The sequence below is a fragment of the Chlorocebus sabaeus genome, chromosome 22 (genome assembly GCF_047675955.1).
Source record: "Chlorocebus sabaeus isolate Y175 chromosome 22, mChlSab1.0.hap1, whole genome shotgun sequence".
Taxonomy (NCBI): Eukaryota; Metazoa; Chordata; class Mammalia; order Primates; family Cercopithecidae; genus Chlorocebus; species Chlorocebus sabaeus.
Window position 1 is genome coordinate 52247092 of NC_132925.1, and position 11934 is coordinate 52259025.

Consider the following 11934-nt stretch of genomic DNA (forward strand, 5'->3'; position numbering starts at 1 on the left):
CAAAGGATTCATTCTTACCTCCTTTGGAATAATTCCATTACTGAGACAGAAATAAATTATAAATATATTATGCATAATATACAATATATAATATATGCAATATAACCTAAGATAACAGGATAGTAAGAGAGCTAGGAAAAAATATTCAAGGACACAGATTTTCTTCCCCATACCCTACACTAAACTCAGAGAGAGCCACCTGAATTCATAGTGCCTAGCAATGCCATCTAGTTACAAGGCACAGGCCCATTCACCCACTCTTAGTCACTGTCATTCCCACTGAAAATGTTCTCATTAAATCTAGATAACAATAATCGTAAACTCAAGGAGGAATGGAATTTGTCTGTCTGTTCATGCTTTATCCTCCTTATCTGAAACAGCTCTTGGCACAAAGTAGGGACTCAATAGACATTTGTCGAATAAATCTACATTTAAAAAAAGCTTCAGGCTGGGCGCGTGGCTCACGCCTATAATCCCAGCACTTTGGGAGGCAGAGGCCAGAGGACTGCTTGGGCCTATGAGTTCAAGACCAGCCTGGCAATATGGCAAACCCCTGTTTCTACAAAAAATATAAAAATTAGCTGGGTGTAGTGGCTCACACCTGTAGTCCCAGCTACTTGGGAGGCTGAGGTGGGAGGCTCACTTAAGCCCAGGAAGTTGAGCCTGCAGTGATCCATGATGGCACCACTGCATTCCAGCCTGGGTGACAGAGTGAGACCCTGTCTCAATCCATCAATCGATCAATCAATCAATCAATAAAATACAAAAATAAAAAGCATCAGTCTCAGTAGATCTATTCTCTAAGGTATCATCACATCGAGTTTATTTTACCCATAAACACATTCTAAGATCTATAAACTAAATATTGTTAGCTGAAGTTTGTCTTGGCTTATCATTAAGGATGAAATCATCCCAAACTAGGGAGGCATACAGAATAAATATTTATAACACTGATATGAAATTTCTAAAAAGCTTTTAAAACTTTAAGATAAAGATTATTCTAGGACATGCCACAAGTTTCACAAAAGAAGTCCCAAAGAAAGTGACAAGAAAAATGTAATCTGTAACCTCTGTAAAAGGCAAAACCACTTAACTTTCTCCTTTGGGATTTCTAGGACAATGCAACAGAAAAGATGAAAAAAGAATTCATTCAAAGGCTATTACTCTGTGTGTGTGTATGTGTGTGTGTGTGTGTCTATACATATATATAACTTTCACAATGTTCACACCGATTTTAGGAAACCTCTACTCGCTTGCAATTTTACATTTCTTTTTATTTTTAAAATTATTATCACAAATTATATCAAGGGCTCATAATGACCATTTGTAACAGTTTACCTTTGCGTGCATCTGCATCAGCTGCTATTTATAATAAGTGCAACATTCTGTCAGGAGCTGGAAAACTGGATAACTCTATCATGAGGTCATTCAATTTTAGAAAAAAAAGGAACTTAATAGAAAAAAATTAGAAAAAAAAATCAAGAGAGAAGGGCTTTAAAAGAAAGTCACTCTGGAAACTATTTTTTAAAAGCTCTATTTGCCAGCATATGCTAAAGATCAAGTAGATCATGGACCCAAACAAATCAACCAAATTAAACCTTACGTATGGCTGAGAACATTAAGAGGCCATAAAAGTGATGGGTTTCTTTCCCCATGCCAAATGGAGACTAGGCAAGTAAAATGTACAGGGAAGTCCAATATGTGAAATAAAATTTAATATAAAATAAATTTTGGGTATAATAGGAAAAAATCATGTATTGCCTTGATCTTTATTGATCAGAAGCACAGACACACCAAAAAGAAAAAAAATCTATAAATGTATGCTTTTAATTATAGAAGTAATTTATATTACTGAATAAACTTTGGGAAAGATAGAAAAATATAAAAACAAACAGAAAGCCCTCCATATCTCACTACTTTAATATAACTATTATCACTTTTGTATATTCTCTTCCAGACTTTTTCATATACATACATTTTTGTAAGGTTCCAATCAATAGTTCACATACTCTTTTTTTTCTACTTTTTAAATATTTTTCAGAGTTGTGAGTAGTTTCTAAATTGTCATTATAATTGTATAATATTTTACCTATTGATTATACCATAATTTACTTAACTATTTCCCTACTGTTGGATATTTAAGTTACTTCCAAATATGGGTTCTTATAACAATGCTTTTATGAAACTCTTTGTGTATATGGCTTTTCCTATATCCTCCAGCCCTTTGGGAAAAGTCCCAAAAGTTACAAAACATTGCCCAATGCTTTCTAAGTGGCCTGAACTAATCTTAGTGACATCAGATATATATGAGTATAAATCTCTTTAATCCTTGAAATTACAGAATTTTAAAATTAAAAAAAAAACTATTATCAACAATCACTAGGAAGGGAATATTTTCTACTATTATTAAACTGTAATTGAGGTTTACAAATCTATATCTCGTAAATCTGTTTAACATGAACCAGTCCTCTAGGGCCGATCATCCTCTGTGATTTCATAAAATCCAGTCTTTGAAGCTGTAGTCTTTGACGCGGAGACTCAGGATTCCTAAGCAGCCATGCTAAGCTAAAAAGAACCAGTGTTGCAAGGTCTAATTAGTGAGCCGGCTCGCCTCTTGACAAAAGCTTATTGACAACACCACTGAGCTTTTCTAAGTAATAAATGATAAGCCAGTGCGGGTAGTTTTATAGGATGGTTCCAAGAGATCCTATGAATGGAGAGCGACAGGGCAAAGGACTTAACCATAAGCAAGGGTAAGGCCTACTAGAAATCATCCAAAGCATGGGCTAACACAAATGGGCCCCACACTATCAGGTGGGGTGCAAGAATCATCTTGGACCAAGAGTTCCCAAAGAGCATATAAAGCAGAGTCCCTAAAACACAGATTGCTAGGCCCACCCCAGGTCTGGGATGGGGTCCAAGAAATTGCATTTCTAACAAGCTGCCAGAGGATGCTCACAATCCCAGGACCACATTTGAAGAACCATCGTCTTAGACTAAATCTTCATTCTTTTTTTTTTTTTTTTTTTTTTTTTTTTTTGAGACAAAGTCTTGCTCTGTCATCCAGGCTAGAGTGCAATGGCACAATCTTCTCAACTCACTGCAAACTCCACCTACCGGGTTCAAGCGATTCTCCTGTCTCAGTCACCCGAGTAGCTGGGATTACAGGCGTGTGCCCAGCTAATTTTTGTATTTATGGTAGAGACGGGGTTCTGCCATGTTGGCCAGGTTGGTCTCAAACTCCTGGCCTCAAGTGATCTGCCTGCCTCAGCCTTCCAAAGTGCTGGGATTACAGGTGTGCACCACCACGACCAGCTCTTTCTTCTTTATAGAACATTTAAGTGCCTACTAAGCATTGTGCTATACACTGGAATAGAATCCAGTCAGTACCTGTCTTCAAGAAACTGTATCCAGATTTTTGCAGACATCGAACTGCTCTAGTCCTAAAAGTCACCCAATATTAGCCTTCTTCGCCTGGCACAGTGGCTCATGCCTGTAATCCCAGCACTTTAGGAGGCCGAGGCAGGTGGTTCCCCTGAGGTCAGGAGTTCGAGACCAGCCTGGCCAACATGGTGAAACCCCGTCTCTAATAAAAATACAAAAAATTAGCCAGGCATGGTGGTGGGCTCCTGTAATCCCAGCTACTTGGGAGGCTGAGGCAGAAGAATCGCTTGAACCTGGGAGGCGGAGGTTGCAGTGAGTCAAGATGGCACCACTGTACTCCAGCCTGGGCAAGAAGAGCGAAACTCCATCTCAAAAAAAAAAAAAAAAAAAAAAAAAAAAAAGTTTTTTGAACCTTCTTGAAAAAAAAGTGTAAAAATACATTATATTGCTTTTAAATAAAATCAGGATGCTTCTAATCAGTTCCAAATTCTTTAGGAAAACATGTAGCAATCCTACATTGCCAAATGCCTGGGTATTTTCTTCACTCTTCTGGGTTATACTTGACATATGCAAATGATTTTTGAAGTTTCTACTTCATTTATATTGACATCATTCTTATGTTTGTTTTCCCTTATAAACTTTATCCACCATATAAAACAGAAGAAAGAATTTATATAGGTGCTTTTCTAGATGCAGTCAAAAGCTTGTTTACATAGGTAATTATCAACTGATGGAAAAGAATAACATTTAGTGAGGAACACTTTGGGATTCTCTGTTTTAGATTCACAGACTTTAGCAAGACTTTGTAAAAAATGCATGACGAGTAAGCAATGTGATTAGTCATGAGGCACGAGGGTAGACCATACCTAACTGCTAAATACCACCTATTAGCTGATTCACAGAATTATGACCTTGCTTTTGAGGTGGCTAATAAGTTTCAGTTTCTAACAGAGATGCACTGGCTTGCCATACTATTTTCAGCAAAAATAAAATTAACTATATATAATTATTATTTTTTTGAGACAGAGTTTCACTCTTGTTGCCCAGGCTGGAGTGCAATGGCGTGATTTCCGCTCACTGCAACCTCCACCTCCTGGGTTCAAGCGATTCTCCTGCCTCAGCCTCCTAAGTAGCTGAGATTAAAGGCATGTGCCACCATGCCCAGCTCATTTGTATTTTTAGTAGAGGCGGGGTTTCTCCATGTTGGTTAGGTTGGTCTCGAACTCCTGACCTCAGGTGATCCACCTGCCTCTGCCTCCCAAAGTGCTGGGATTACAGCTGTGAGCCACTGCGACTGGCGCATGTATGATATTTTATGATCTGTGGATCTGCCAAAGGATTAAGCATTATTTATACTACTTTGGCATATTATTTTCTGAAGTGATTGAAAAGTTCCTCTCATTTCAATCTATTAGGAAGCCACTTTTAAAGCCTGTAAGAGTTGACTCATGAAGAGACCACATAATTTGTCTAACATCACAGAGGAAATACAAGATATAATGAAGTGATAATATTCAGATATTTAATTACATTAAGATAATACTAGCTCATAACTTGAACTGTGATAACATTTCTTAGGTTAACTGATGTTTCAGAATAACTGTTTTGAGGTCAAAAATGGTTCAAGGAAGATCTGTGACTTGTCTTGACTCAGAGAAAAAAAATGATAGGTAAATATATCTTTTTCTATCACTGCTATTCCAAATGGTTATTTTCCTATTTTGTTTCACCATGTCTGGCTTATGAGGAAACTGGGACATGCATTAACTTTATTTTTCCCTCTCCTAAATCCCTCTTTCAAACTCCAAATCTGTTTTCTACTCCTTAAAGGCCTTGTTTTCAGGTAGCAAGGAAACAAGCAACTAGCCTTTCACATTTTTGCTGATAGTGGTTTAGTGAACTAACCCCACTAGGAACTTTGGCATTTTAAAAGTAGACCCAAAACTTTCAACTTCAAAAACATTTTAAACTTGAATTCAAAGCCATTCAAATTCAAAGACATTTTAAGGGGTGAATGACAGCCAGAGGGGTGTGGTCAAGGTTAGGAAGTTCCTTTTGGAACTTCATCTTTGCACTCGAACAGTTTGACAGTTAAGTTTCTCCACTGCCCTTGATATAAAGGGAGACTTACTCCTTAAACATATAGGATGAAAAAGTAACCTCTTTCCATTCCCTTTCCCAAATTATCTTCTTTAGTATAGAGCTAGAGAGAATAACAGTGCTAAGTGGCAAACTGAGATGTCCTATGATGTCACCAAGAAGCAGGGTAAATTCTTAGAAATCAAACTTGTATTTTAAGACTATACACAGTAATCATGCAACCTGCTGATTGTGGGAGTTGAGCATACACAGATCTGGTACATTCCTACTCAGGGTATTTCCCTATTTCTCTGCCTCCCTCATATCTACCTTCTCCTTATCTGTGGCAAACTGTGAAGGACTTCTCACCCCACGTTTACGCTAATCTGAACTCTTCTCAGAAGGTCAGATAATCTGTCTCAATATGTCTTATCCACGCATTATAATCCTCTCAGATGAGTCTACAAATTAAAGTGGTGTTTTTTTTAAAAGAGTGACATAGTTAAAACCAAGCAATGAATTTATTTTCTAAAATCAATGAAGTGGAATAAAAATGCTTCCTAAACAGATATTGAATCCAACTGAACTGAACTTCCACGATCTAATTTAAATCCCGACTGGAAGGTTTAAAATCTCCACTTAATGGATTCAATTCCTTTATATCTAAAAAATCGCAGTAGGAAAAAAAAATCATGGCACTGTCCCACAAAACATTTTCAAGTTGAGAACAGCCCGGCCACTGGAACAGTTGGAGGTATGGCAATGACTCTGAGAAAGCCTACACTGTAGGATTAAGGCACTGGAAGACGACACGGCTCCCCACTGCCCCACAGGGACACTCGGCCCACCTACACACACCAGTTTGAGCCTTTCTTTGCCTTCGCCTCCGCATCCTTTTAGTGAAGTCCCTACTTGGGCTTTGTAGCTTCACACTGCAGCAGGCAGAGCGGCTTGACAGTTCACTGTGCAGTTCGGGGTCCAGAGAGGGTGGGAGAAGTCCTCTCCAACAATCCTCAGTCCCTGGTCCCATGCACACAAGCCTCTTCACTGCATCACCCTGTGTGCTGTTACCAGTATCTTCCCACCACCGAGACACTGCTTGCAGAGGCCTCCTGTTTGGCATATTCAGTCCAAATCCCTTACTTTCTTAAGTAGAAGACACTTCACAACAATATATATCAAAAATTCACATGAAGAATTTAAAATTTATTATTTGGATGGTGCACAACTAATTATAAGTTTTTCCACTTACTCCCTACTAGCAAATAGGTGGGTTATTAGGAGACATCTGAACCTTTCAAGCCACTGAAACACGATTTTTTGGTGAGTGCTTGTTGAAAGAGGCCCATTTTAATGACAAGCACAAGTCACTACTTAGTCTTTTAAGTTTTGACACTAAACTGTCTTCTGATTTGATGGATCCTAGGCCTCATTACAAAATGAACTTGTCCCTGGGGAATATACGTTAAGAATTCACATGGTGTGCCATAAAAATATGCAAAGACTAGAACTTTATCAAATAAAAGCACACAATCTGTGCCTTCTAGATGCATCAGATGTACAATGTTAACATAAAAGGGTCTACACAGGACTCGCAAAGCTGGAATAAAAATAATTACTATGCTGATTTTTGTCCAAAGTCATCAGGGAATGGAAAGTACAATTTTAAATTGAATGATAATAAAATATTCCCAGAAATGGTTTATAAATTGATCACCACATGAGAAGCATGATCTTCTATCTTAATAATCTCAAAGTTATTGAGGTTTGAACTAGAGTAAACTATTAACATTGGTAAAAGAGTTAGCTATGACATAGATATTCATGAAGGTTCTCTTCAGAATATCAGCTCAATTCAATTCAGGGTCATGGTCATATCATTTAAGATACATGGGTTTGCTCATAAAGCCTTAAAATCATAGCAAAAAAGCAAGCAATAAAAACTGCAACACTTTCCCTGTTTCAAAGATGACGAAATTGAGTTAGAAAGGATAAAGGACTTGCCTAAGCTATAATAATTGAAACAGCTGAAAATGTAAACAGTCATACTCTGAATTAAATTATCGGTATTAAAATATTGATGTGTACTTATTGTTGAAGAGAAATATTTAAAATATGTAAGTCTGTTTTTACAAAATAATTTAAGCATATACTATTATTGGTGACAGATATTATCTAAACATCTACAAAAGTTTTCCCAAAAACATGGCCTATTGTATTTGAATAGATTTTCTTCAAAGAACCTACTTGAAGTGCATTAATAACAGTTTTAAAACATATACTGTATAACTCCTCCTAATCTACCTGTGTATTGTGAGAAAACGCAAACGGTAAGAACTTCCAAGAAGATTTCAAATAATCTTAAATCTAAATTTTTGATCTAGAACACTATGAAACTAACTCAAGTTGATACACTAGAGATATCTACACTTGCAAGATGGTTGTTCACAACTCTTACTATTCTTTTGTGGAGTCAAATTAGATCCATTTCAAAGGACCTTTGTAAGCAAGTAAAATCACTGCGCTTTTTGTTGCTTTTGGATGTTAAGAGAGAGAGTAAACAAAGTGGAGATCTACCAGGAAAAATAAGCAAGTTAGAAATTCAGTTGTGGGGGGCGCATATGTTTACGCTTACAGACTAGTGACTTCACCAAGTTTTCTCTATTAGTGAGTTTTTAAAAATCCTCTACAGCTAATATTTATTTAGTGGAATCCTATGAGACCAAAAACTTCTTCCAGTACATTTGCCACACCTAATGACATATTGTATTTCTAAGTTCAAGTGACAATGAATCCAACAGAAAGACACCCACAATTAGAATGACCGACTCTGTCCTATGCATTGGGAATATATAGATGCTAAGAAAGAAGTGAAAGTGTGGGCCAGAATGTGTGAAACGTTCAGAAAATATCATTTTAACATATTTTCCTACTTCATGAAAGCCTCGTTATTAGTAACAATTTTACAATCTGAAAACTAAATGAAATGTATTATTAATACTTGTATATGTTCCACGGTTGTGCCTTTTACACAGCTTTCATGCATATGATTATCTTGATAATTAAGGTTAGTGGCAAACATCCTTATTGTCAGACAATTTCAGAAGAAGGAAAATAAGTATTTGTTTATATTTATATAACACTGATTAAAAACAATTCGCTATGACCATCAGTAATCCATTTCTAATTCATATTCCTCATGTCACACCTTTTCTCTTGTATACATTTTAAATGTCATAGGAATTTAGAAATATTGCAATTTTTTAAAGCATAATCTAGAATTTTTAAAAAACTAGTTCTCAAACATGAAAAATGAACATTTAGGAAACTAGTGCTTCAAAGAAAATATTATATTTTATCATTAAAAATAGCAATCGCAAAAAGATTTTCAAAGCACCTAAGTTCAATAAAAAATATGATGCCGGTGGACATTTTAGTTTTAATTTTAAAAAGAAATTATATTCTTTTTAATATGAAAACAACATCTAAAAAGCCTGGGATTCTACAAAACTTTATACCTCACTGATGCCATGGTTTTACCGCAGTTATTGTTTAAAAACTGGAAACAAACTTGTAAATATCAAAAAAGTTTTTGATTTTTTTTAAAAAAAATCATTAGTGTTTCTTTTTTCTTTTAAGTGAGTTTTAAAAGATTGAGATGGCCACCAGTTGATTCAAAGATCTTTTAATTTAAGACATAATTATTAGCAAGTTAACTATCAAATATCATATAATTTAAATCGGGGAGAAAAATTACGTGAAGTACACAGAAGAAAAAATGGATAGTTTTGTAACACTTCACTTTTTGGCTGAAACATTACCTTTAAAGTTTAGTATATTAAAGTGAATATTATGGTACTGTATTTGATTCCAAAGTGAATCTGACTGAAAATATACTTCAGAAAAATTACCTTAAAACTTGAACAGAATGTTTTGATATATTACTCCAAATGCTAACTGGTAGCATCTATGAGTGTTTTCTGTCAAACTTCCCTAAGAGTGGAAGGTATTTCTTTAAGAGAAAAGCCACAGTGAATGTCCATGCCAGTCCCTGTACCAGAAAGGTTTTCTAAATCACCTAGCACCATCAGTTGGTTCTGTTCTCAGTCAGCAATCAATCACTTAGCTACAGACAGAAAGCCTGCCATAAAATATCCGAAACCTGTCGAAGATTTGCCCAGGTCCTTTTAAAGCGTGATTTATTGATTGTTCTCTTAATAACTCCAGTGAACTATTTGTCTCACGAATGACAGAAACAGTTGGGGATAAAATAATGTACTTCAAAATCAGAGTTTTTCCCAGGAATAGGTATTATACAACTCAGTTTATCATTTTGTCTGGTTTTATATCCAAATGATAATGTACACAAAAAAACTTTACATTTTGTCCCTAATCTTGCAAGGAAAAGAAGAAAAACTCTAGTTTCTTGATGACAGACGACTATTTTTAACTGGGTATCTTTTATAACAATGATACTATTTTTACAACCGTTAGCCTAAGACCCAAGTGACTTGGATTCTTATAAAACAAGAGCACTGCAAAATAATAATAATAATAATGACATAAGGATACTATAACTTTGCAAATTTCGGACCTATCACCAACACATTCCAACAAAATGCAACGAGAGTGAGCCAACTCACCTAAGGAAAGGGAATTAAGCAGAATGCAGAAATGCAGACTTCTTGTCACCAGCAGAGGTAAAGGCCCCTTCCTTACCTACCACTGACCTTATATAAAAGCCGCAGCAGCTCGGTTACTCCCCGTTTCTGACTCCTTACCTTAGGCTCCTCCCTAAACACCGAGGCGTAAAGTACCACGACTACACACCCACCTTCTACCAACAACGAGGGACCTGAGATTTCTGTTAACTTCTGCTGCCTCTACCCCACTCAGTTAGGCTCCCAAGAGGAGTGGTCAGCGCCTGGCACGTGCAGGAGCCCACAACGCAGCGACTTCGCCTTTCCAGCCCCCCGCGGTGCGGCTGGGGCTCCAGGCTGCGCGCTCCAGGCTGCGCGCTCCATCCGCCGAGGCACGAGGAACCCAGTCCCCGTCCCCAGTCCCTCCGCCGGGCGCAGGGCCAGAACAACGCGTCCGGGCACGGGGCCTGGCCAGCCCCAAGCGCTCCCCTCGCTGAACGGTCCCGCGGTCCCCGCGCGGCGGTCGCCCCTGGGCTCTGGAGAGCGAACGGGACGTCCCCTCTTCCTCAGCAGGGGTGCAGCGCGGCCTCAAGACGGACGCACGCACGAGGATCTTCGCTTCCCCGGGTGCAGACACCCTGCTCCAAAGTTCCCCCAGAGCGGCCCCCGCCGCCTGCGCACCTCCGCCGGGAACGCGGAGGTCTCCGTGTCTCCAGCTCCGCGCCCACCCGGCGCTCTCCCGAGGGGGGCTGTCCTGGAAGCCGGGACTCACCGGCTCGCGTCCACTCAAGTCAACACCGGCCGCGGCTCTCTATCCCCGCGCCTCTCGCGCTGCCCGCACCCTCCGCCCCTAGTGCGCGCTCTGGTAGACGCGACCCACAGCCCGGGTGCCCTCAGCCCAGGACCCCTTCACCCGGTCACCCGTGACCCGCCCGCCCGCGACCCGTCAGTCCGGGTCCTCCTGGACCATGACCCTGCCTCAGCCCCGGATCCCTCAGCCAAGACCCCCTTCTCCCCATCCGTCTGGGACCCCGTCAGTTCCCGTTCCCTCTGACGCGGGCCCCAGACTCTCGGTCCCGGCCCTCCGCGCGCCCCCTCCCTGAGCGCTCCCCGCCCCGCCAGCAGCCGGGTCCCGAGCGCCGCGGGCACCCGGACTCTGACCTGCGGCCGCGGCGGCGTGGCGCCCCTGTCCGGTGTCCCCGAGGCCGACCCGAGCGCCCCAGGCGGCGGCTGCGGCTCGGGCTCGGGCTCCGAGTGCGGTGGGCCCCGCCTGCCCGCGGCGGAGCCGGGCCGGGCCGAGCCGGGCCCGGCGCGGGGGCGGGCGCGGGCGCCGGCTGGGGGTGGGGATGGGGGTGGGAGCGGGGGCGGCGGCGGCGGCGCGCGGCAGGGAGGGAGCGGCCCCGGCTCGGCCGCCGCCCGCGCACAGTAGGGCCCGCGGCGGGAGCCACCGGTTTTCCCGCGTCCACTCTGTGCGCGGCGCCAGCTACCTGGTGTCGTTTGCTCCCGCTACCACCGCTGGGAGGCGGCCCAGAGAGGGTCCCATTTCCGAGGAGGGACCCGAAGCTTAGGGGGATGCCCCGGCAGGGGCCGGTTTGGGGAGAGCCTAGGTGTGGGGCTTCCTCTCGGCCAGAGTGGCTTGCCCTTCACACGGCGGTCAGCCAGGCTGTCTTCCCAAGATGTTATTTCCAGTGACATTTTTAAAGAAAATTTAATTAAAGCATATTTCGGGTCCCTCGGTTTTCTCTTCTGACCCGGTGGTACTGCACACTTTCAGAGTTCCTTGCATTTGTAAGTTACATGGTTCTTCACAAGTCACTGAGTTTTAATCATT

At 40.9% G+C, this 11934-nt stretch overlaps 1 protein-coding gene across 7 annotated transcripts in view; it reads right to left on the minus strand.

Annotated features, from left to right (window-relative positions):
- Nucleotides 1-11411, minus strand: part of PPARG (peroxisome proliferator activated receptor gamma) — a 144651-nt gene extending 133240 nt beyond the window's left edge. For 2 of the 7 annotated variants that reach the window (XM_007985262.3, XM_007985259.3), the window contains exon 1: nucleotides 11265-11411. The gene's annotated coding sequence lies outside the window, so the exon portion shown is untranslated. Of the gene's footprint in view, nucleotides 1-10106; nucleotides 10444-10875; nucleotides 10895-11264 lie in introns of those variants that run through there. The other 5 variants (XM_038003542.2, XM_073009838.1, XM_073009840.1 and 2 more) reach the window with 4 other exon arrangements.
- Nucleotides 11412-11934: the final 523 nt, after the last annotated feature.